This window comes from Pleurodeles waltl, chromosome 8 (genome assembly GCF_031143425.1).
Source record: "Pleurodeles waltl isolate 20211129_DDA chromosome 8, aPleWal1.hap1.20221129, whole genome shotgun sequence".
Classification (NCBI taxonomy): Eukaryota; Metazoa; Chordata; class Amphibia; order Caudata; family Salamandridae; genus Pleurodeles; species Pleurodeles waltl.
The window spans coordinates 327,378,233-327,401,431 of NC_090447.1; the positions used below are offsets into that span (position 1 = coordinate 327,378,233).

The following is a 23,199-nucleotide window of genomic DNA, read 5'->3' on the forward strand; positions in this document are numbered from 1 at the left end:
TCATACCCCAGATGACCTGTGGTGGGTTGTACTTGAGTCCGTTAATTATAACAACAATCCCCACGGCCTCTTTGAGAGGGAGCAACGTTGGGTATACATATTGGAGACTTACATCCATGGGCTAAACGATTATATCCCGTGGACTTCTTTCTTTTAATGTCTGTCCTTTATAATTGAGTTTATTGAGTTGCACCTTTCTCTCAATTGACAGCCAGTTGACTTATTAATTTTTTTCATGACGTCAGATAATATTTTTTCTGCATGTTTTAGGTGCTATTATGGGAATCCGGTATTTTTGGGTTCCCTTTGTCAAGTTGTGATTACCTACATCTACCTAGAATGATCGCTAAACTTCTGATTGGAACCAACACTCCCTGGTGGGTGTACTGTGACCTGATTCAGTACCCATTAGGCGATTACCAAATTTTGGTGATTGTCTATCCTGATTTTTCTTTTTATTATACTCTGATCCTCATCATTTCGAGGGATCCTGTATTTATTGACATATTATTTTCCATTTACCTGCAGTACACTTTCATTAGTTGGGGGACGCTCCGACTGCCTTTGATAAACACTTTTGGAGAGCTACTAATCAGGGCTTGGTCGGCTCCGGATAGTCAAAATACGTCTCAGAATAGACCTGCAAATTCTAGTCCTTCTTCAACTGAATTAGTTGGGCGTGACTATCGTCCCTCTCCCGTCCCACCTTTCAGAGGGGATTCCCCCTTCCGATTGGTCCACGCTCTGCCGGGGACCATTACCTGACGCGCTGTTTCCCGTGCAGCACTTCCAGGACAGCGAACGCTGGGTAGGTCTCTGGCTCCAGGACCGCATAGAATATGTAAGTGCTCTCCTTTCTTGTCTTTGAAAACCCTGTCTTCCAGGATGTCTGTGATATTATTGCGTTTGTTGCCCTTTGAGCACATTTATGATGAGATAAGTTTCTCGCTCACGCGGGGTTTTCACTAACGTGCAGCGAAACGCAACTTGCTGCTGCATTTCTCTTAAACGAAAATACCGGCGGGCGTTCATATTTATGCCCCGCGACCCGGCTAAATTTTTAGATCTTTGTTTTTCATTCACATTGCCCGCTGTCCCTATCAGGTCATGTGTATAAATGCAGAATACGTTGGCACCCACTGACTCTGTTGTATGTAAAATATAACATTATTAGGAGATTCAATCCATGATTTGTTCCTGGCTTGATTATATCTGTTTTTACAATTGACACTGACTACTTCAACCATTATAATACTGGAGATGTTCCACTTTTAGTTTTAGGGGTGGGGGTTGGGGTTTAGTTTTAGGGGCGGGGTGGGGGTTGGGGTTTTAGTTTTACTGGAGGGGGCGTTGTGGTGGTTTAGGTTTAGGGGTGGGGGAGGGCTGGGAGGGGTATTTTTAGTTTTAGGGGTGGGGGTTGGGGTTTTAGTTTTAGGGGCAGGTGGAGGTTGGGGTTTTTAGTTTTAGGGGTGGGGGGTCGGGCATTTTTAGTTTTAGGGGTGGGGTGGGGGTTTGGGGTTTTAGTTTTAGGGGAGGGGCGTCGGGCGGTTTAGGGGCGGGGGAGGGAGGGTCGGGGTATTTTTTGTTTTAAGGTGAGGGTGGGGGGTCGGGGTATTTTTCGTTTTAGGGGTGGGTGGTCGGGCGGTTGAGGTTTGGGGAAGGGGTATTTTTAGTTTTAGGGGCAGGGTGGGGGGTCGGGTATTTTCAGTATTTGGGGGTGGGGGGGTTGGGTGGTTTAGGTTTTTAGGGGTGGGGTGGGGAATTGGGATGGTTTAGGTTTTAGGGGTGGGGGTTGGGCTGGTTTTAGGTTTTAGGGGCGGGGTGAGGGGTTGCGGTAATTTCAGGGTGGGGGTTGGGGTGGTTTTAGGTTTTAGTGGTGGGTTGGGGGTCAGGTAATTTTAGGGGCGGGTGGGGGTGGGGGATTTTAGGTTTTAGGGGTGGGGTGTATGGGTGGTTTTAGGGGCGGGGTTGGGGTAGTTTAGGTTTTAGGGATGGGGTGAGGGTTAAGGCTATTTTAGGGGTGGGGGTTGGGGTGGTTTTAGGCTTTAGGGTGGGTTGGGGGGTCGGATAATTTTAGGGGTGGGGGGTTGGGGGAGTTTAGGTTTTAGGGGCGGGGTGGGGGGCTCAGGGTAGTTTTAGGGTGGGGTGTTTTTTTAGGTTTTAGGGGTGTGGGTTGGGTACTTTAGGTTTCAGGGATGGGGTGGGGGTTGGAGTTGTTTTAGGGGCAGGGTGGGGGTCAAGATAATTTTAGGGATGAGGTGGAGGGTTGGGGTAGTTTTATGGGCAAGGGTGGGGGGTTGGCGTGGTTTTAGGTGAGGGGGTAGGGGGGTTGTGGTAATTTTTAGGGGTGGGGGTGGTGGGCCAGGGGGGACGCATGCTGGAACCATGCATGCCTATCACGAATGCCTTTACAATGAAAAATCGTTGTTAAGGCATTCGTGGTAAAGGCATTAGTGGTAAAAAAAAAAAAATGTAAATTAGCACTTGTATAGCGCACTACTTACCCGTTAGGGTCTCAAGGCGCTGTACTCATACCGCTATGGAACCCCTCCTGGCTTTTCCCTGTGAGGTGCCCACTCCTGAGCACCCCCAGGGTGAAGCCAGGCATCCAAGCGCTGTTGTGGAGATTAAGCAAGCTATTGCCCAGAGTGGGACCCATGAATTAGATTAGGCACCGAGGCGAGAATTATCTGGTCAAGGGGAATTGAGCCCAAGACCTGCCAAAGCGGGACTTGAACCCTGGTCTTGAGCCAGATCTCTGCTTCAGGGTCTGCCACTCTAACCATTGAGCCACACTTCTCCACAACGCAGTTGTTGTTCCGACATCGATGTTAAGGCTTGCATTGTTCCAGCATGCGTTGTTCCGACATACATTCTGTAGGGATAAGTGTCCCTAGCAGCTTTTCTTTTCTTCTCTATTTTTGAGAGTGGGGGAACCTTATTGCTCGCCCACTCCCAATTTGTTTTTAATATTGACCAAGGCCTTCCACTTCATTAAAAACTATTTGTTAGGAGGCCCTTGAGCCAATTTTAATTTGTGTTTTTTCTCTCGTCTGACTTTCATCCTTTGAGGGTAGGTTTGAATATATTCCAAACCTTTACTTTGGCACACACTTCTGTTGAAAGATGTCTAGTGTTTTGGGAGACTGTACACTGGACCTTGGCTAATCTCCCTGTCCCCCTTCTTTTTTTGCCGTGACTTTGACCTGAACTGTCTACCAAGTGTGGTACTGTGCTACCATCCTCGCCCGCCAATAGCAACATAACAACTTGCAAAGGACATATGGACCAATACCATATTGTTGTACCACGGCACACCATAAAAGTCAGATTCTTCTTGTTGTGCCAATAAGAATTCCAATTCAATATAGGTGTATTATAGCGTTCATCCAATTGTTCCATATAGTAACCTCCAACATGAATCCAGAGATACAACTGGCATCATGAATCCAGAGATACAACAGCCAACATGTGTTTCGTCACCTTGACTTCCTCAAGGCTTCAAACTATACATACAAGAAAAATTATACACATATATATGTATCTTCCGTAGAGTTCAAAATTGGATGAAGAAGGAGTTCCCTTTACATAAAACACCCAGAATTAGAGAGCCGTGATCAAAATGATGTAAAAGTAGGTGGTCAGTGGATACCCAGGAATGACCATGTGAAAAGTGCATACAGTCATATCTACGAGTAGGTCAAAGAGTATGATATTCAAAATAATAAAATCAAATATTAGTCTCAAGAATCAATAGTGAGTGGTGAGACAGACCATCCGGGTAGTAAGAAAATTTCTACCCAGATACCCCAAGTGCATGATAAATGGTTGAAATAAAGAAAAAGATAACCTACCACAAAGGTAAGTAGATTTTCAAATCACCATAATTTGTCATTGGATTTTTAAGCATCAAAAAATTCTAACGTTGTAGTAATTAGGCAATCAACACGACCATGATAAGCCTAAAAATATGAAAGCAGAGAGAACCACAAAAAATGGGCATAAAACAGTAGTAACTAATGTCAGAAAACCTGTCCATATATTTGAAAACTATCGGATCCCGAGAAGACTGTTCTCCCATTGCGCACGCAATTCAAAAAATGGGTGACCAGAGCCCGATGTCCCATAGACAATTTGTTATACAACATCACAAATAAAGCAAAACTAGGTAAGATATAATGTCTGTCTCTTATATTGTAACTTTTGATATCAGAGCTATAACTATCATGCAAAACCACAACAGTTGCATATTGAATGTATAATCTCAGAAATGAGAAGAAACATGGTCAATATAGACCAGTAGTCTAGTACCAAATGGTTTCAAAATTGTCTAATTGCTAATGCGATAACATTAAAATCAATCGTATGATGGTCCTCTGTGTATAAACACATAGGCCCTCATTACAACCCTGGCGGTTGGTGTTAAAGCAGGATTAATACCGCCAACAGGCCAGTGGTAAAAGAAATTGGGATCCCGAACACGGCTGAAACCGCCAACACAGACAGCCACTTTCACACTCCGACTGCCACGGCAGTAGCAACCAACACCGCGGCGGTAACCGCCAACAGACAGGCGGAAGACAATGTACCGCCCACCCCATCACAACCCGCCAATCCACCAGCTTTTCCGCGGTGGTACGAATGCCATCAAAAGCACAGCAGAAACAGGACGTGGAAAGGAAACCACTCACCACTCGACACAAACGAAGAACCAGGATGCCATGGAGCCCGAGCTACAGGTCCTGCCCATGCTGGTTTACCTTCTCATCTACCAGGAATACGAAAGGCGGCGGTGACGACCAAGGTGAGTAAGGCACCTAGTACACAGGGGAGGGGGGAAGAAAAAGAGAGTGACACACACACGCAACACGCAACACGCAACACGCAACACCCCCATCCCTACCCACAACACCATACACACAAAAACATGCATCAACATTACATTTACACCCCGTAACCTCCTGGAAGAACTCAAGGGCAAAAGGAATACAGTCAAATCAGTGATATATTAGAAATAGGCAGATATATATAATAAATAGAAAAACAGTATTTACAAAAATATACAATCTGTACATAAGGCGGTACATTGTCCATTCGAAATGTCTGTGAGCCACTGGGCCAAAAATCATGGGCCAAGCCCACACTCGACTCCTGCTTCAATACGGAGACAAAACTGCAGGGGCATCAGGTCAAAAACACACAGGCACTTTAAAGGGATTGGGAAGGGGGGCACCTCAGCCGGAAGATGGAATAACTCCACTGCTCCTCGAGGGGGCTCCATTCCCACTGCTTGGTCCTGGGGAGTGCAAAGCCACAGTCTCTCAAGTCTCTCAAGTGGGTGGTTTGCCCACTTCTTGGTCCTGGGGAGTGCAAAGCCACAGTCTCTCAAGTGGGTGATTTGCCCACTGATTGGTCCTGGGGAGTGCAAGGCCACAGTCTCTCAAGTGGGTGGTTTGCCCACTGCTTGGTCCTAAGGGAGTGCAAAGCCACAGTATCTCTAGTGGGTGGTTTGCCCACTGCTTGGTTCTGGGGAGTGCAAAGCCACAGTCTCTCTAGTGGGTGGTTTGCCCACTGCTTGGTCCTGGGGAGTGCAAAGACACAGTCTCTCTAGTGTGTGCCTTTCTCCACTGGTTCTGGAGGGTGCTTTGTGCCCAGTCTGCTTCATCCTGCCAAGGATTGGGTGAGTGGATACCTTTCTCCACTGGTTCTGGAGGGGGCTTTGTTCCCAGTCTGCTTCATCCTGCCAAGGATTGGGTGAGTGAATGCCTTTCTCCACTGGTTCTGGAGGGGGCTTTGTGTCCAGTCTGCTTTATCCTGCCAAGGATAGGGTGAGTGAATGCCTTTCTCCACTGGTTCTGGAGGAGGCTTGGTGCCTAGTGTGCTTCATCCTGCCAAGGACAGGGTGAGTGGATGTCATTCTCCACTGGTTCTAGAGAGGGCTTTGTGCACAGTCTTCTTCATCCTGCCAAGGATTGAGTGAGTGGATGCCTTTCTCTACTAGTTCTGGAGGGGGTCTTGGTGCCCGGTATGCTTCATCCTGCCAAGAATTGGGTGAGTGGATGCCTTTCTCCACTGGTTCTGGAGGGGCTTGGTGCCCACTGTGCTTCATCCTGCCAAGGATCAGGTGAGTGGATGCATATCTTCACTGGTTCTGGAGGGGGCCTTGTGCCCAGTGATGCAACACTTTGGATGTGGCAGTTCACAGTCCCTCACCTGGATGTCTGAGGCATGAGTTTGCAGGGACCAGGTTGCATGATAGTCCATGGAGGCAGGGATAGACTCCATCCTGTGGCGGCTATGGCTGCATACTGGTTGTAGTGCCGGTGCTGGTGGGGGTGCTGCCAGTGGTGGTGGGAGGCTCCAGCCCTTCTCCTGCAGCCTCGGACGACTGCCCACTGGGGCTGCTACTGCTGGTAGTGGTGCTACTGTCAGCGGTGCAGGTGACGGTGTTTGCGGCGGTGCATGCAGCGGTGCTAGCGGCGATGCAGGTGGCGGTGCTGGCCGTGGTGCAGGTGCCGGTGCCAGTGCTACAAGTGGTGGGTGGAGGCACACGCCCTTCTCCTGCAGCCTCGAATGGCTGCCCAATGGGGCTGCTGCTGCTCACAGTAGTGGTGCTTGCGGCGGAGCAGGTGGAGGTGCTTGCGGCAGTGTTAGCAGCCGTGCAGGTGGAGGTGCCGACGGTTGTGCTGGTAGCCATCAGGCCTTCACCTGCAGCCTCCGACAGCTGAAGTGCTTTGCCTGGTGTTTTCTGCCCATTCCTCACATTGGCAGATGGTGGTGTCACCTTGGGTCTGGCAGCTGGAGTCTTTGAGGTGGCCTTGCTGGGTGGTTGGTGCTCCTTCCCCCTGCTGCATGCTGTCCCCCTCTTCACCTTGGCAGGTGGTGGAATGGTTTTGTCCTTGGCAGGTGTTGTTGGCACACTGGCTGGGCTGACGGGTTCCCCCTTTGAGCCTCTGTTAGCCGAAGGAACCACAGCGGACGTCAACTTGGTGGCTGAGGTGCTGGGCTGGGTTCTGGACACCCTGGCCCGAGAGGAAGAATAGGTGGGGGAAGGGGTAGGGAAGAGGGCAATGTTTTCCAGGAAATGCTTCTTAGAGACACTGGGGCGGGAAGAGGGAGAGGGTTTGGGAGTGGAGGAAGAGGGAGTGGTTGTATGAGGTGTCTGTCTGCTGTGTTTGGGTGCAGGTGCATGGGCTGGATGCTGTTGTGAAGTGGACGGCTGTTGGGTGGGTGGGTGCTTGCATTTGTGTACTTTGGGAGGAGGGGTCACAGACACACTGGGAGAGGACACAGGGGATGTGTGCATGGATGTGGGGGGGTGACTTCCAGTTAGGGGTGTGTTGTGATGGGCGTGCAGGTGATGGAGGTAGAGGATGAGGATGTAGTGCATGCAGGTGTGAGTGGAGACGCTACTGGTAGGAAGGTGGATGACAAGGAGGAGGGGGACACAGTGGAGGCAGTGGATGTTTGTGTGTCTGCATGGGGATGGTGCTTGTGTGAGTGCCTGTGAGATGAAGTGTGGTGCTTGTGTTTGCCTGAGCCACTTTGTGTGGTGATTTGGGTGAACGCTGGTCTGAAGGTGTGTTTGGGATAGTCTGAGGTTGAGGGGATTGGGACTGGGTAGAGGAAGTTGGAGGGGGAGGCTAGAGCCAGGGACAATGGCTGCTATCAGTGCGGAGGCCAGAGCCTGAAATGCTCTCTGTTGGGCCGCCACGCCCGAGTGAATGCCCTCCAGGTATGCATTTGTTTGTTGCAAATGCCTCTCGACACCCTGGATGGAATTCAGAATGGTTGACTGCCAAGTGAGGGATCTCAGGAGGTCAATAGCCTCCTCACTGAGGGCAGCAGGGCTGACTGGGCAGGGCCTGAGTTGCCTGGGGCAAAGGAGATGCCCACCCTCCTGGGTTAGCGGACACGGGAAACACACTGAGGGGATGCTAGGAGGGTGGTGCTGGTAGGGGGGAGGTGGCTGCACCTGTTGTTGGGGTGGGCACAGAGGTCTCTGCCACCACCAGGGAGCATCCATTGGAGGAGTAGTCACTGTCTGTGGTGTCCCCTCCTGTCCCCATCGTGGTGCTCCCTTCATCGTCCGTCCCACTGGTGCCCTCACCATCTGTAGATTCGGCCTTCAGGCCCATGTGGGATGCAGCTCCCTCCCTCAGCTCCTCAGCCAGATGATGCTAATGCACTCAAGGACAGGGTGAAAAAACAAAAAAGGGGGGAGAGATAGAGGATACATTTGGTCAATGCCAGCAACACCACCACCGTTGGCCTACACAACACACATGGAGCAGCCCTATGCAGTAGGCCATGCACTACCAGTTACTAAGATAGTCACCAGCCCATGGGGTACAATGCCTACCGCCAATCAGCTGCACACCTGAAACCCACCTGAAACACACAGGACCCTGCCCAGTAGTAGATGCCCATTAACACCATTGGGGTAGGAGCGCTCCAGAGCCTGCCCAACAAGGGACCTACCCTGCCTTCTATGCCCTGGCCTAGGGGTACCCACAGCCCCCATCCCCCACCCAGGTAACCCTTAACGCGCGCGAAGTCAGGATTCAGAATCTGTACTCAGCCCCTTGTGGCTGCTGTGATGCCTTCAAGCACCCATCCAACTCCGGATAGGCCACTGCTAGAATGTGGAGCATCGGGGGGGGCATGGTGCAACAGGCACCCCTTCCTCATTGGGAGGCCAGCCCAGGCTGGGCCTCCGCGGTCTTCTTTGCCCAGCGGCCCAGGTCCTCCCACCATTTGCGGCAGTGGGTGCTCCACCTGTCAAAGACCCCCAGGGTCCGCACCTCCTTGGCGATGGCATGCCAAATACCCTTTTTCTGTTGGGCGCTGACCTGCATGGAAAAGACAGCAGAAAAGGGAATTAGTCAACTGTCTGGACTGTCACACTCATGGCCCACCCGATCCCTCCCACCCCCTGATGCACATACAGTGACCACCATACATGCAGCACTCTGGCCAGAATGCCTCAGCCCCCCCTAAATGTGGCTTACTTACACTGCAATCCCTACATTAAAGCCCATGCATCATGCTCACAGTGTACTCACCTGTTTGTCTGGAGGACCGAAGGGTAAAGTGTACTGGGGTAGGACCCCAGCCACCAGTTTCTCCAACTCCTCCGCAGTGAAGGCATGGGCCCTTTCCCCAGACACATGAGCCATTGTCGCTTCTAGACACAGATCACCGCAGAACTTATAGTGTAGGTCCTCTCCTGTTGAAGGTCAGGTAGCAAGTGAGTGAACAGATAGAAAATGGCGGTCACGTCTGCGGCGGTGCGTACCGTCACCACCGGCGTACATCGCCATTGGCTCCTGGAACACATAGGGCCCAATGATAACCAATGCGAAGTTGCGCGGCAGTCTTCAACCCCCGCCCGCAACGGTGCACAACGCCAGTGGAATTACCTCATTTCCGCTTGTCCCTCCTCACAGGTCAGGCAGCCGCTATTTCATGGGGACACAAGGCATGGCACCTAACTGCGTCACAGCAGACATTGGCACAGCAACAGATTTTCAGATTCACATACTGGTTCTGAAAAGGAAAAAATGCATCATTAGTGCAATACATGTCTGAATATCACCTACTGATCACCGTTTTCCTCCCTAGGCTTCAACCACTGAGGCTGAATAAGAAATGGCAACATCCTCCGGTGTACAGACCCCTGGTGGACCTTGCGACAATGGAGGACAGACACATTATCTTAACATACAGACTTGATCAGGCCACAATCCAAGAACTGTGTGCCCAATTGGAGCCAGCCCTGATGTCAGCTATCCACCAGCCCACAGGTATCCCCCTCTAGTGCAGGTCCTGTCAGTGCTCCATTTCCTAGCAAGTGGTTCCTTCCAAACTACAGTGGCCAGGGCATCAGGGATGTCTCAGCCAATGTTCTCCAACGTGTTGACCAGAGTGTTGTCAGCCCTGCTGAAACACATGCGCAGCTACATTGTGTTCCCCCAGTGGGAGGATTTGGCCACAGTGAAAGCTGACTTTTATGCCCTGGGACATATCCCCAACATCATTGGTGCCATTGATGGTACACATGTGGCATTTGTCCCTCATCCCGGAGAAATGAACAAGTTTTTAGGAACAGAAAAAGCTATCACTCTATGAATGTGCTGATGGTGTGTTTGGCGGACCAGTACATCTCCCATGTGAATGCCAAGTATCCTGGCTTTGTGCATGACTCCTTTATCTTGAGGACTAGCAGCATCCCATATGTGATGGGCCAACTCCAGAGGCACTGGGTGTGGCTAATAGGTGAGCCCAAGGTCCCTACCCAGTATAAGTAGGTGTCTGGGTATGGGGTTGTCCCTAAGGGTTAGTGTGTGTCTAACAGTTATCCCTCGATATTTGCAGGTGACTATGGTTATCCCAACCTCTCACGGCTACTGACCCCAGTGAGGGATGACAGGACAAGGACAAGGACAGAGGAACATTTCAATGAGGCACATGGGTGAACAAGGTGGAAAATTGAAAGAACCTTCGGCCTCCTGAAGGCCAGGTTCAGGTGTCTCTTTCGGACAGGTGGATCCCTGCACTACTCACCCAAGAAGGTATGCCAGATTATCGTTGCATGTTGCATGTTGCACAACCTGGCCTTGAGACTCCAGGTGCCTTTTCTGCAGGGGGATGAGCTTGGAGATGGTCTTGTGGCAGCGGTGGAGCCTGTGGACAGTGAGGAAGAGGAGGCAGAGGAAGAAGATGTGGACAACAGAAGTAATATAATACAGCAGTAGTTCCAGTGACACACAGGTAAGAAACCGTAACTTCACTTTACATTTCAGTTTTCTGTTGGACATTGTACCTGGTAGCCTGATTTCCCTATGTCTATGGCCACTTACTGTTCCCTTTGGCATATCTATGTTCAGATTGCTGTGGCCCAGTCTGGCTCCTGGTGTGTTTACTGCTGCCCAATAAAGGTCATTCCAATGAAAATGTAACTGTACATATGACTTGCTATGCTTTGATAATGTGGTACTAATACATATTTGAATCATTTGACAGACTCCAGATTTGCATTTGTTCCAGGGGTGTTTATTTAAGTGCTCATAAGTAGAGGGGGGTGTGCAATGGGCTGGGGTGATGGTGGAGGAAAGATCAGGGTAGAGTCCAGTCCATTTGTATCACAGGTGCATTGTCCAAGGGGGCATAGGAAGTGGAGCAATGGCAGTTCAAGGTGGTCAGGGTGGCAGAGTGGGACAGAAGGGTGACAATCAGTCTTATTTCCTGGCGGGGTCTTGGCAATGTTCTCTAGCTTCTGCCTGGATCGCAGGGACCGTTTGCGGGGTGGTTCTCCTTCTGCAGGGGGTGGGGTGCTGGTGGCCTGTTTGTCCTATGCCGGGGCCTCCAGTCCACTAGTGCCGGTGGAGGGCTGTTCTTTGGTGTGGCTAGTGTCAGGGGCCCATTGTTGTGCCACTGCCTCCCTCATGGTGTTGCCCATGTCACCTGGCACCCCTGCAATGGTGACCAGGATGGTGTAGATGTTTTGTAGGTCATCCCTGATCCCCAGGTACTGTCCCTCCTGCAGCCACTGGGTCTCCTGCAACTTGTACAGTATCTGGCCCATGGTCTCCTGTGAATGGTGGCATGCTCCCAGGAAGTTGGTGAGTGCCTCCTGGAGAGTCGGTTCTCTGGGCCTGTCCTCACCCTGTCGCACAGCAGTCCTCCCAGCTTCCCAGCTTCCCTGTTGTCCTGTGCCTCTGTCCCCTGAACCGTGTGCCCACTGACCCAAGATCCCTGATTGTCCTCGGTTTGTGGGGTTGCCTGGGGTCCCTGTAGTGGTAGACACACTGCTGATTGACGTGTCCTGGGGACAGTGGCATGGGCCCGATGGGTGGGTGCTGTGCTGGTGTTTCCTAAGGGGGGAGGCTCTGTGGTGGGTTGGGACTGTGGCAGGGTAAATGACTGTCCAGCGGTCCCTGATGGGCCAGGTTGGTCATCTTGATCCAGGCGGTGCAGAGCTGCTGTCATCACTGTGGGCCTCTTCTGGGAGGAAAACTGGATGTAGCTGGCAACTCCTCTCCGGTGACGTTGAGTAGGGGTCCTGTGGGGATGCAAATGCAGTATTAATTTTTCTGCGAGTGCCATCTTGTGCATGGGTATGTTCCCCACTATGGTTGCTATTTCCAAGGCAGCTTTGGCTTGTGTGAGTTGTGCTTGGTATGGCAAAGTGATTGTCACTAGTGTGGATGCTGTGGTGATGGGTGACCATGCAGGTCTGTGATGGGGGTTCATGGGTTGGTGTTGCATGCAGGGCTTGGTATTGGGATGGGTGGGTTGTGATAGTGGGGTATATGTGAGGTGGTGGAGTGATGGGGTCGATAGTAGGGGTAGTAGTTTGTGATGGCATGCAGGTAGGGTAGGGGATATAGTAGTAAAGATTTGCCTTACCAGAGTCCAGTCCTCCTGCCAAGACTTGATCCTCCCATGTTGGTAGTTGTGAGGGAGGAGGTGGTGGTCCACCACCAGTCCTCTGTACTGCTACCTAGTGTCTTGCTACCACGGAACGCACCTTCCCGCGTATGTCGTTCCACCTCTTCCTGACGTCATCCCTTGTTCTTGGATGCTGTCCCACGGCGTTGACCCTGTCCACGAATCTCGGCCATAGTTCCATCTTCCTAGGAATGGACGTCTGCTGCACCTGTGATCTATATAGCTGTGGCTCTACCCGGATGATTTCCTCCACCATGACCCTTAGCTCCTCCTCAGAAAACCTGGGGTGTCTTTGGGGTGCCATGGATGTGGTGTGAGTGATATGTGTGCAGGTGTATGGGGTGCTGTGTTGGGGTGTGTGGTGTGAGATGCGTGGATGGTGTATGGGTGAGGTTGTTTTGTGGCTTTGATTGAGTGGGTGTTCCTGGCTTCTCACTCTCTCACTTGCTAAAATGTTTGGGTTGTAAAGGGTTGTGGGTAATGTGGATTAGTGTTTTATAGTGGTGTGAGTGTGTGGGTGTGGTGTGTGTGTCAGGTGTGTGTAGTTTGAATTGTCCAATGTGGTGGAGTTTTGTTTGGTGTGTGTATTGTGAGCGCGGCGGTGTGTACTGCCAATGGTTTACCGCGGTTGAAAGACTACCGGGGTGATTCGTGGGTCATGATACTGTGGGTGTATTCCTGTTGGCATAACGGTGTGGGCTTTGGTACCGCCAGTTTATCACTGACCTTTGGTCTGGCGGACTTGTGTGGGTGTCTGTATAGTGGCAGATTTCTCAGTGTGGGTCATAATACCCGTAGCGGAATACCGCCACAGTCACAGTATGTTGGCAGCTGTCAGCACGGCGGTAGGCGGCATTTACCGCCAAGGTTGTAATGAGGGCCATAGTGGAACGCCCATATGACTTAGTATCATGAAGTGTCGCACAAAAGCGGTGGAACTAAATCACGAAATATAAAGCATGGGTTAAATATTTTTGACAGTAGCTATATAGTGCAACCACAAATAACACATCAAACCTGGCCGACCCATAACGTCACGTTGTAAGTCCTTAAGTAAGAGAAGTACAAAATGTTAACTCTTGCTAGTGAAGCCCAAACTGCCACATTACCTGTCAATCTTATGAAGATGTTAGTACAATGAATCACGGCTATGCGAGGTGCCGCCATTTTCCCTTTATATAAGCACCACCATCATGATCATAGAGAGAGAACTTGCGTTAATCGAAGGAGCAGAAATCAGTTCTCAGAGTGACCATTTTCAGGCTACGCGGGTGCCGCCAAATTGGAAATGTTAGAAGCCTCAGTGTAAGTCATAAACAGAGGACTGGAGGTAGAAAAAAACACAAGATGGTCCCCTGTGTATAAACACATAGTAGTACGCCCATATGACAATATCAAAACCTGTCACACAAAACGGTGGTACTAAATCACAAATTATACAGCATGGGTTAAATATTTTTGACAGTAGCTATATAGCACAACCACAAATAACATTATCAAACCTGACTGACCCATAACGTCACGTTGTAAGTCCTTAAGTCTGAGAAGTACATAATGTTAACAATTGCTAGTAAAGCCCAACCCACCACGTTGCCTGTCAATCTTATGAAAATGTCAGTACGATGAATATCGGCTATGCGGGGTGCCGCCATTTTCCCTATAATATATAGCACCACCCTCATGGTCATAGAGAGAGGACTTCCATTAATCGAAGGAGCAGAAATCAGTTCTCAGAGTGAACATTATCGGGCTACGCGGGTGCCGCCAAATTGGAAATGCTAGAAGCCTCAGTGTACTACATTTTCCCTATAATATATATAGCACCACCCTTATGGTCATAGAGAGAGGACTTCCATTAATCGAAGGAGCAGAAATCAGTTCTCAGAGTGAACATTATCGGGCTACGCGGGTGCCGCCAAATTGGAAATGCTAGAAGCCTCAGTGTACTACACATAGACAGAAGACTGAAGGTAGAGAAAACCACAAATATATACAAAAACAAATAGAATATAAACAGAATATATTAGAACAGAAAAAGTCAAATTATGTGATAAAGAAGCATGTAACCCAAGGGGAGGAAAGCCAGACAGAAAGTCTGCAAAGAAGGTATGTTTATGCATTAGACAATCCATTGTATTAGTTAAGCACTCATAGAACCAAAATCAAAAGATCATCAAAAAGCAAGACCGCATTTAGAAGAACAAAAACTGTTACGTGGTTAGGATTGTACATAGAAATCATGCTGTAAAAAAAGTACATACCAGCAGGTAAATGCACTTAAGTCAAGAGGCAGTATCAGTCAATAATATCTAATAAAGATATAGGCATTAACATATACATGTAACAGTAATGTACTATTATAAAAAGATATGAAGGTGCTTTTCAGTGTTTAGCCCTTCTTCTACTGGTCTCAGTTTTAAGATCAATTTGCTTTCCATACGTCTCAACATCAAAGTTTTATTACCACCTCATGGGCATACACCCAATGTGTCAATACCATGTACTGAGATTCCCAAAATTCCTCTTTGTCCATGTATCAACATTAGTTACTACTGTTTTACACCCATTTTTTGAGGTTCTCTCTGCTTTCATATTTTGAGGCTTATCATGGTCATGTCGATTGCCTATTATACAAGATTCAACATACGTGGTCTTGATTACTACAATGTTAGAATTTTTCGATGCTTAAAAATCCAATAACCAATATTTGGCGATTTGAAAATCTACTTACCTTTGTGGTAGGTTATCTTTTTCTTTATTTCAACCTTTTATCACGCACTTGGGGTAACTGGGTACAAATTTTCTTACTACCCGGATGGTCTATCTCACCACTCACTATTGATTCTTGAGACTAAAAGTAATATTTGATTTTATTATTTTGAATATCATACTCTTCGACCTACTCGTACATATGACTGTATGCACTTTTCACATGGTCATTACTGGGTATGCACGGTCTACCTGCTTTTACATCATTTTGATCACGGATCTCTAATTCTGGGTGTTTTATGTAAAGGGAACTCCTTCTTCGTCCAATTTTGAACTCTATGGAAGATACATATATATGTGTATAATTTTTCTTATAGGTATATTTTGCAGCCTTGAGGAAGTCAAGTTGACAAAACAAGTGTTGGCTGTTGTGTCTCTGGATTCATGATGCCTGTTGTATCTCTGGATTCATGTTGGAGGTTACCATATTGAACAATTGGATGAAAAAAATGCTATAATACACCTATATTGAATTGGAATTCATATTGGCACAACAAGAAGAATCAGACTTTTATGGTGTGCCGTGGTACAACAATATGGAACTTTCAAGTAGCATTTAATTTTTCAAGTGATACTTCTGCATCCTTAGTGGCTGGATGCTTACCAGTTTGGGCACCCTTGATATTATTCGAAATTATGCATTGATTTTGTATGCTATATTTCAATATACATATGTATAGGAGGTGCGAACCTTGTACACAGCCACTGTTTTCAGTCTATATGGACCAATACCCACTGCCACCAATCACTGAGGCCATGTACCTGGTATGGACATCCACCATGAGCCCATTCTCTATCACTGTACAGCTCACCTATGCAATTGTGACACATAATAAAACACATTTACACTGATTCGTATGTCCCCTGTCATTATGAATGTTCAATTGTAAGTGTGAATGCATTAGCCAGTCAATTCCATATTCATACCTTTATTGCAGGAATGGTACTCCATGCACAACATCATCTGGAGTAAACCAAAATGTACACCATGTTTGTTTCCATGGCACATGCCACCTTAGTCTTCAGGTAACAGTGCCAAATACTACAGACACCACATCCCCAAACAAATGGGTCAGACAAACATTATGCAGTGCAGACAACATCATCAGTGAACGGTACCTCATAGTCACTGGAAGTATAGGTGGATCAGCTGGTTTCTGGAGTGGACATCTCCCCCCTCTTCATCCTCACCATCACTGTCATCCCCTCTCAGAGGTAGCAGGTCTGGATGTACTGCACCCTCCTCCTCTAGTAGGGAGATAGCTCTCCTCACAGCCATGTTGTGCAGCATTCAGCAGGCCACCACTATTCTACACACCTTTTCAGGGCCATAGCACATGGATCCCCCAGAGAGATGGAGGCAACAAAATCTAGGCTTCAGGAGACCTATAGTGCGCTCAATAACCCTCCTAGGTCGTCCATGGTCCTCATTATAATTCCTCTCTGCATCTGTCCTGGGATTTCTCACAGGTTTAAGGAGCCATTGCAAGTTGGGGGAGCCAGAATCACATGCAAAAGTGGGCAAAACAGGACTGTAACAAACTGCCATTACTTGAATACAGCCTGGCTGTCAGCTATATACAGATCCAGTGTCATACACATTCACCTATGAGCCATCCTCTGTCCCCTTGTAGTTGTTCCATCATGTTTGGCACCTTGCTGTTCCTCACGACAAATGACTCATGAACTGATCCTGGAAACCTGGCATTTACATGTGATATGTACTGGTCAGCAGTACACACCAATTGTATATTCATTGAGTGGAAGTTCTTTCAGTTCCTGTACACCTGTTCATTCATTCTTGGGGGCACCTATCACATGGGGAATGCTAGCAAAGGCATCAAGTTCAGACTTGATGGCAGGGAGTTCAGCCCTTTGGGGAAACTTGACATATGTTTGCATGTGTTGTATAAATGCATCCAGGAATTTGGACAGGATGAGGCTGAACATTGGCTGTGAGAACCCTGCACCCATGCCCACTGTCACCTGAAATGAGCCCATAGCCAAGAAATGGAGTACAGAGAGCGCTTGCACTTCAGTAGGGATGGCATGCTGATTCCGATTAGCCGGTCTCAGTACAGGATACAGGAAAGCACATAGGTCCTGGGTTGTTGTACGATTGAGTCTGTAGGTGACAATGATGTGACGTTCCACTATGGTACCCACATCAACAAGAGGTCTGTACACAGATGGGGCCCTCCTTCGCCACAAGGGTCTGTATCTATGGGGAGGAAAGAACACATATGAGGGACACACAAACACATGCAAAATATGTTGTGTATGAATAACTGGTGTACAATACATAGGTTACACACACAATCAATGGATGATGTACAACTTTAGGGACATGTATGCAGTGATACCTGTGGTCTGATGTAAGGAACAGACACTCATGTGGGCAGGCGACTAAGGGCTGGGATCTGAAGGCCCTGAATGGGGCCCATGACCAGGAAATATGTACGTGGTGCTAGCAAAATGGCAGCCTCCTGCCCTCCAGATATGAAGGAGTGAAAGTGACATAATTTAGCTGGCGGTAGTTGTCATGGCGGAAGGTGGTGTTCACCACCGTGTACCCATTCATTGGTTTACATGGTTGTCAATGGGGAACCTGGGCCTATCATGATCGCCGCCGGCAGTGACGGTGCACATCGCCGCGGTGCGTACGCCACGTCGTCACCCCAATTTCACTTGAGTCCTGAATCCCGTGCATGCAAGTACTCCTCTGAGTGTGCTACTGTGTCGTGACTCTAGTTACTACAATGGCACGTGTCATAGGGGAAAGGGCCCCGGCCTTCACCACGGAGGAGCTGGAGAAGCTGGTGGACGGGGTCCTCCCCCTGTATGCCAAGTTATATGGGTGACCAGAGGAGCAGGTGAGTTGACAGATGTCTTGCATGGATGTGTGTGATGGTGGCGGATGCCTGTATGCATGTGTGGTCGATTTGTAACTGCACAGGAGTAGATTGTGTGGCTAGTACTGTTACTGAGGTGGTAAAATGATTCTGTGAAATTTCCATACCATTGGGGACGACATGTCAGTTGTATCAGATGAGCATATCCTGATGTCTGTTTTTCTTCTCTGTGTGTCCCATACAGGTCAGTGCCCATCAGAAGAGGGGACTCTGGCAGGCAATCGCCAGGGAGGTGTGGACCCTGGAGGTCTACAACCAATGGATCACCCACTGCAGGAAGCGGTGGGAGGACCTGCAGCGCTGGGCCAGGAAGACCTGTGAGGGCCAGCTGGGTAAGGCCTCCCAACGAGAAAGGGGTGCCCATCGGACCCTAACCCCCCCCCAATGTCCCGCATTCTGGTGGTGGCATATCCAGATATGGATGGGTGCTACAAGGCAGCACAGCAGCCACAACAGGGGAGTACAAACACTGTTTCATACCGCTTCAATGGATGTGTTTGGGCGCTGTCGTATGTATGCTGTCTAGTGCCAGGCACCATGAAAGGTGTGTTCCAGCAGTCCTACCCCCCATGGGCACGGGGATGGTGTGGGGCAGGTGTGAACAGGCACAATAGGACCTTGGGGATTGATCTTTCTGCACTATAGGGTGCTTTGTGGGCACATGGACTAGTAAGTGCATTGGCTGGCCATGGTTCCCCATGTGTGTAGTCCACACAGTTCATCAGGTCTGTGTTTTATGTGGTAAATGAGTTGCATGCTGGGGTAGTGGCCACTAGTCAGGGGCATTGTCATGACTATTGTAGGTGCTGCGTGTAGGTGTGTAAGCTGGATGGGAGTGTGTCTGCACCAAATATATACATCCATTCAGGTATTTACAGATTTCTCTCATGTTTTGTCTCCCCAGCCCTGTGCTCTTGTGTTCTTTGTGTACATCAGCATCATCTGGTGAGGGAGCAGGTCCACCGGCAAGTGGGGATGCAGCGGCCCACAGTTCCAACGAGGTAGAGAAGACCGACGCCAGGGGGACCAGTGGGTTGGAGTGCGAGGGGAGTACCACGGGGGAGGCAACTACTACTGGCGGTAGTGACTCTGAAACCACCTCCAAAGGGAGCTCCCTGGTGGTGGCGGACCCTAGTGGGCCCACCCAGCCATCTTCCGCCACCCCCTATACCATTCCCACCCTCCCAGTTGCTCCCCACCCAGTTGCCCGTGTCAGCTCACCCAGAAGGGTGGGCGTCTCCTTCGCCCCAGGCACCTTATCCCCTGCCCCAGTCAGCTCTGCTGCCCTCACTGAGGAGGCTAATGACCTCCTGAGGACCATGTCTGTAGGGCAGACAACCATCATGAATGCCATCTAGGGGCTAGCATTCCAGATGCAGCAATGCAATGTATACCTGGAAGGCATTCAAGGTGCCATGTCTGGCCTACAGAAATCCTTTCAGGCTCTAGCCTCCTCTTTGATGGCAGCCAGTGTCCCTGATCTTTCTGTCCCCCCTCCAACCACCTCTACCCCTTCCAGCACCCTACTCCCTTCACCCATCCCAAGCACACGTACAGAAAGCCATGCACACACATCAACACACAAGAAGCACACAGAGAAACACAAGTACCGCACTTCCCACCACAGGCACACACACAGCCAACATACAAAGGCTCACATGACTACATCCACTTCCCCCAGTGTGTCCACCTCTCCCGCATCCCTGTCTGTCACCTCAACATGCACACCCCCAAGCACTGTACCCTCAGTGGCTGCTGCTGGCCTCATTCTTGCAGTCACCAGAACATCTGACATCCAGTCATCCATCCCAGACACCACACCTGCACTCACCACAACTACATTGACTGAGACATGCAGCACACTCACACAACCTGCAGACACCCTGGCAACATCCATTTACACTGGCAGCCTGTCTTGTCCCACAGTGTCCACCCCCCTCCTCCCAAGACACTCAAACGTTCCCAGACTTCCACTCAACACACATCCACCACACATCAACATACTGTACAGGCTTCTGCATCCAGCACACCTACACCTGTTACAATCTCTCCATCTACCTCCACTCCCACACCTTCCTCCATATCCACCCCAACTGCCCCTAAAAAACTTTTCCTGTCCCATGTTGACTTGTTCAAACCCACTGGACCACCCCATCTCCTCCCCAAATGTGCCCATCTCCTTGCCCTGTCCACTCCTTCCTCGTCTAAGTCTGCCCCAGTCTGCCCTTCCCATTGCCGTGGCCCTTCCCCAGAGAGGAAGAAGCTCTGTGCTGCCCCAGGTCCCACTGCCACCCCCCGGTCCAAGTCTGCTGGCCCATCTTCAGAGGGCAAACCCAAACCCCCTCCACCTCCCAAACATAAGCCCCCCCTTCCAGATGTGAGTTCCCACTCCCACCACCCCCTGTTACCTGAAGTGCCTGGCTGCCCCATTGATGTCCCTTTACGGTTGAGTACCCTGTGCACATGTGGGAGTCAAGTTCGGGCCATTTGGGCCCTTCAGGCTATTTATCATTGACTAGCCAGAAACCTTATTTGGACATTCCTATATTAATTTTGTAATAAAGTTTGTGTGCACGGTGGTGCTGTTGGCACAATATGGAGACATGGTTCATCGTTTTATTGTGAGGGTGTGGTGTGCACCTGTGTGCTCCTTGGCCAGGTTTTAGTTGTCTTGTGTCAGGTAAGTACCTCTTATTCTGGTGTGTGGCTTGTGATGGTGTGAGGGGTTGGGAGTGCGTTGCATTGGGTGTGTAACTGTGCCCTTTCTTCACTTGTTTACTAGTTTGCGGTACTTACCATCGTCGTCTTCGTCAGCGGTCACGGTCATGGAGGTATATTACAAGGAGCAGGACTGGCATTATTTGCAACTCACTCTCCATGTCTGCTTTGGTTTGTTCTGTGTGCCTACAGTGAGTGTTTCCTTTTATTTGGTTCGTTCCCGCCAGGTTCCCGCCCTGGAACTGACGGCAGTCTTGTGCTTCATTATTATTTGGGCGGGTGGGGCCTTTCTGTCAGCCTGTGGGCGGACTCTTCCGTCGTTATCGGCACTCCAATGCTGGCGGTGTGTGGATGGGCCGCTGGCTGTTTCTCATGTGCTTCATTATTTGGCGGTCCGGACCGCCAGACTGTTGGCGGTAGTTACCCCCACCACCGGCAGAGCGGTGATTGCCGCCATGTTCATAATGAGGGCCAAAGTGTTCTGATATTATAGGACGAAAACCTTCATTTCATGAGAACAGTTTGATCATTATGTATAATTGAAAGAAAGTCGCTTGTTAGCCTATTTGCTAACACTTCTGCAAATATTTTATAGTCATGAGTAAGAGGGTAAATGAGCCTTTAATTTGAGACATAGAAGAGATCCTTATCTGGTTTGGGAATTACTGCTATTGAGGCATCTCTTTATGAACCACCAACAGCAGCTGACTTATACTAACGTTAATGCAATTGGGAATATTTTTGATGAAAATTCTGTATAAAATTCTGCAGGAATACTTTCAGGGCAAGGAACCTACCAGAATAAAGTGTTTCATTGGTAGGTATAATTTCATCCAAGAATGGTTCTGTTAAAAGCAATTAGATCACATGTAGGGGATGTCTTTTAACAATTGGGTATAAAAAGATGAAAAACATTAGCGCTATCTGACCTTATAAGTAATTCACCATATGAGGATTATAAAGTTTGAACTTAGTTTCTAGTTTTCCTAATTTCCAAATAAATTGCTAACAGATTACCTACCTATAAGGGTTACAGCCATCCGCACACTTAGATGGATGCTCCGTAAGAGCTCCCAGCTGTCTCCCCATAATCTCCTTACATCTTCACAGATAAAGAGTCGGTGGAGCAAAGTAACAGGACCATCGCATTCCCCTAGACTGGCAGTGAGCAGAAAACGGGGCTCGACTGAGAGTGAAGAGTCTGTGGCGGAGATGCCTGGACCCAAGATGGTGACCATCATGATGCAAAAGTTAGGGTCAGTCAGCTCCACTGCATAGCCCAGAGCAGAGAGGCCACTAATTGTGGGATGAGAGAGCACATTCTCTGGCTCCGTGACAGAAAAACAGAGACTGGCAGCCCCCTGTATCCTGGGAGAATGGAACCTATGATGGCAGCCACCACTGAAGATTGGTGAAGGCTGACCAGCCTCGGGGCCCAGGTGTAGACCCCACGGTAGGGAGATGCTAAGAGGATGACACAAGTAGGTGAAGTGAGGCCCTCTTGATTAGGTGAAGGGACGTCATTAACCCTTTAAGAAAGATGCAGGCCTTGGTGACCTGATGCCACTGTCCTGTCCACTAGCTAGTATTGGTGGACAGCACAGGTGATCGGTGAAGAAAGGTGCAAAATCCTGTGGGTCTGAGAACAGCGCTGCAGGAACCAATAAAGGCTTGATCCCGCCTGAGGATAGGGGAGTGAGTCGCATAAACCCTTGTGTTCGATAAGTGGCAGATTGTGGCTTGCCCCTTCAGGGGCCCCCACAAGCTCCATGTCCCACGTGGATTACCTCTTTACTGGGGGTGTGGGTGCGCTCCCCCAGAAACCAAACCAACCAGCCACAGAGGGGCAGGGAGCAAGCTAGAACAGAAGGCCATGTCAATGGAGGCCTAGGCCAGAGGTGGCAACAACTCTGAAGCAATGGGAAGCACAGAATAGACCGTTGACAGAGTGGTTCTGAGCCGTGTCAATGGAGGTCTGGCCAGAGGTGGCAACAACTCTGGAGCAATGGGGAATCACAGAATAGACCATTGACAGAGTGGTTCTGAGGGCTTTCCCCTGGGAAGCAAGAGAACCCTGACCAGTGGTGAAGGTTGACAAGGACCAGTTTGCAGTAGGTGCTAGCTCTCCGGAAACAAGAAGAGGCAATCATAATGGGTTGGAGCAAGGTTGCAAAAGACCAGAATGTTTAACCTCAGTCAGCACCCAAAAGCCCACCACCACACCCACCACCTCACCAGGAGGCATGACAACTCCACATAGAAGTAACAGAAGCACACAAGATGGGTTCTCAAAATAAACTGGATCAAATATTTGAGACCATCTATGCAACCAGAGAAACATTGGAGA

The 23,199-nt window shown here is 49.3% G+C and overlaps 1 long non-coding RNA gene across 4 annotated transcripts in view; it reads left to right on the forward strand.

The window, feature by feature from the left end:
* Positions 1–777: 777 nt before the first annotated feature.
* LOC138249935 (uncharacterized) overlaps positions 778–23,199 on the forward strand; it is a 101,077-nt gene continuing 78,655 nt past the window's right edge. For 3 of the 4 annotated variants that reach the window (XR_011194865.1, XR_011194864.1, XR_011194867.1), the window contains exon 1: positions 792–841. This is a non-coding gene — a long non-coding RNA (uncharacterized lncRNA). Of the gene's footprint in view, positions 842–23,199 lie in introns of all 4 variants that reach the window. The other variant, XR_011194866.1, reaches the window with a different exon arrangement.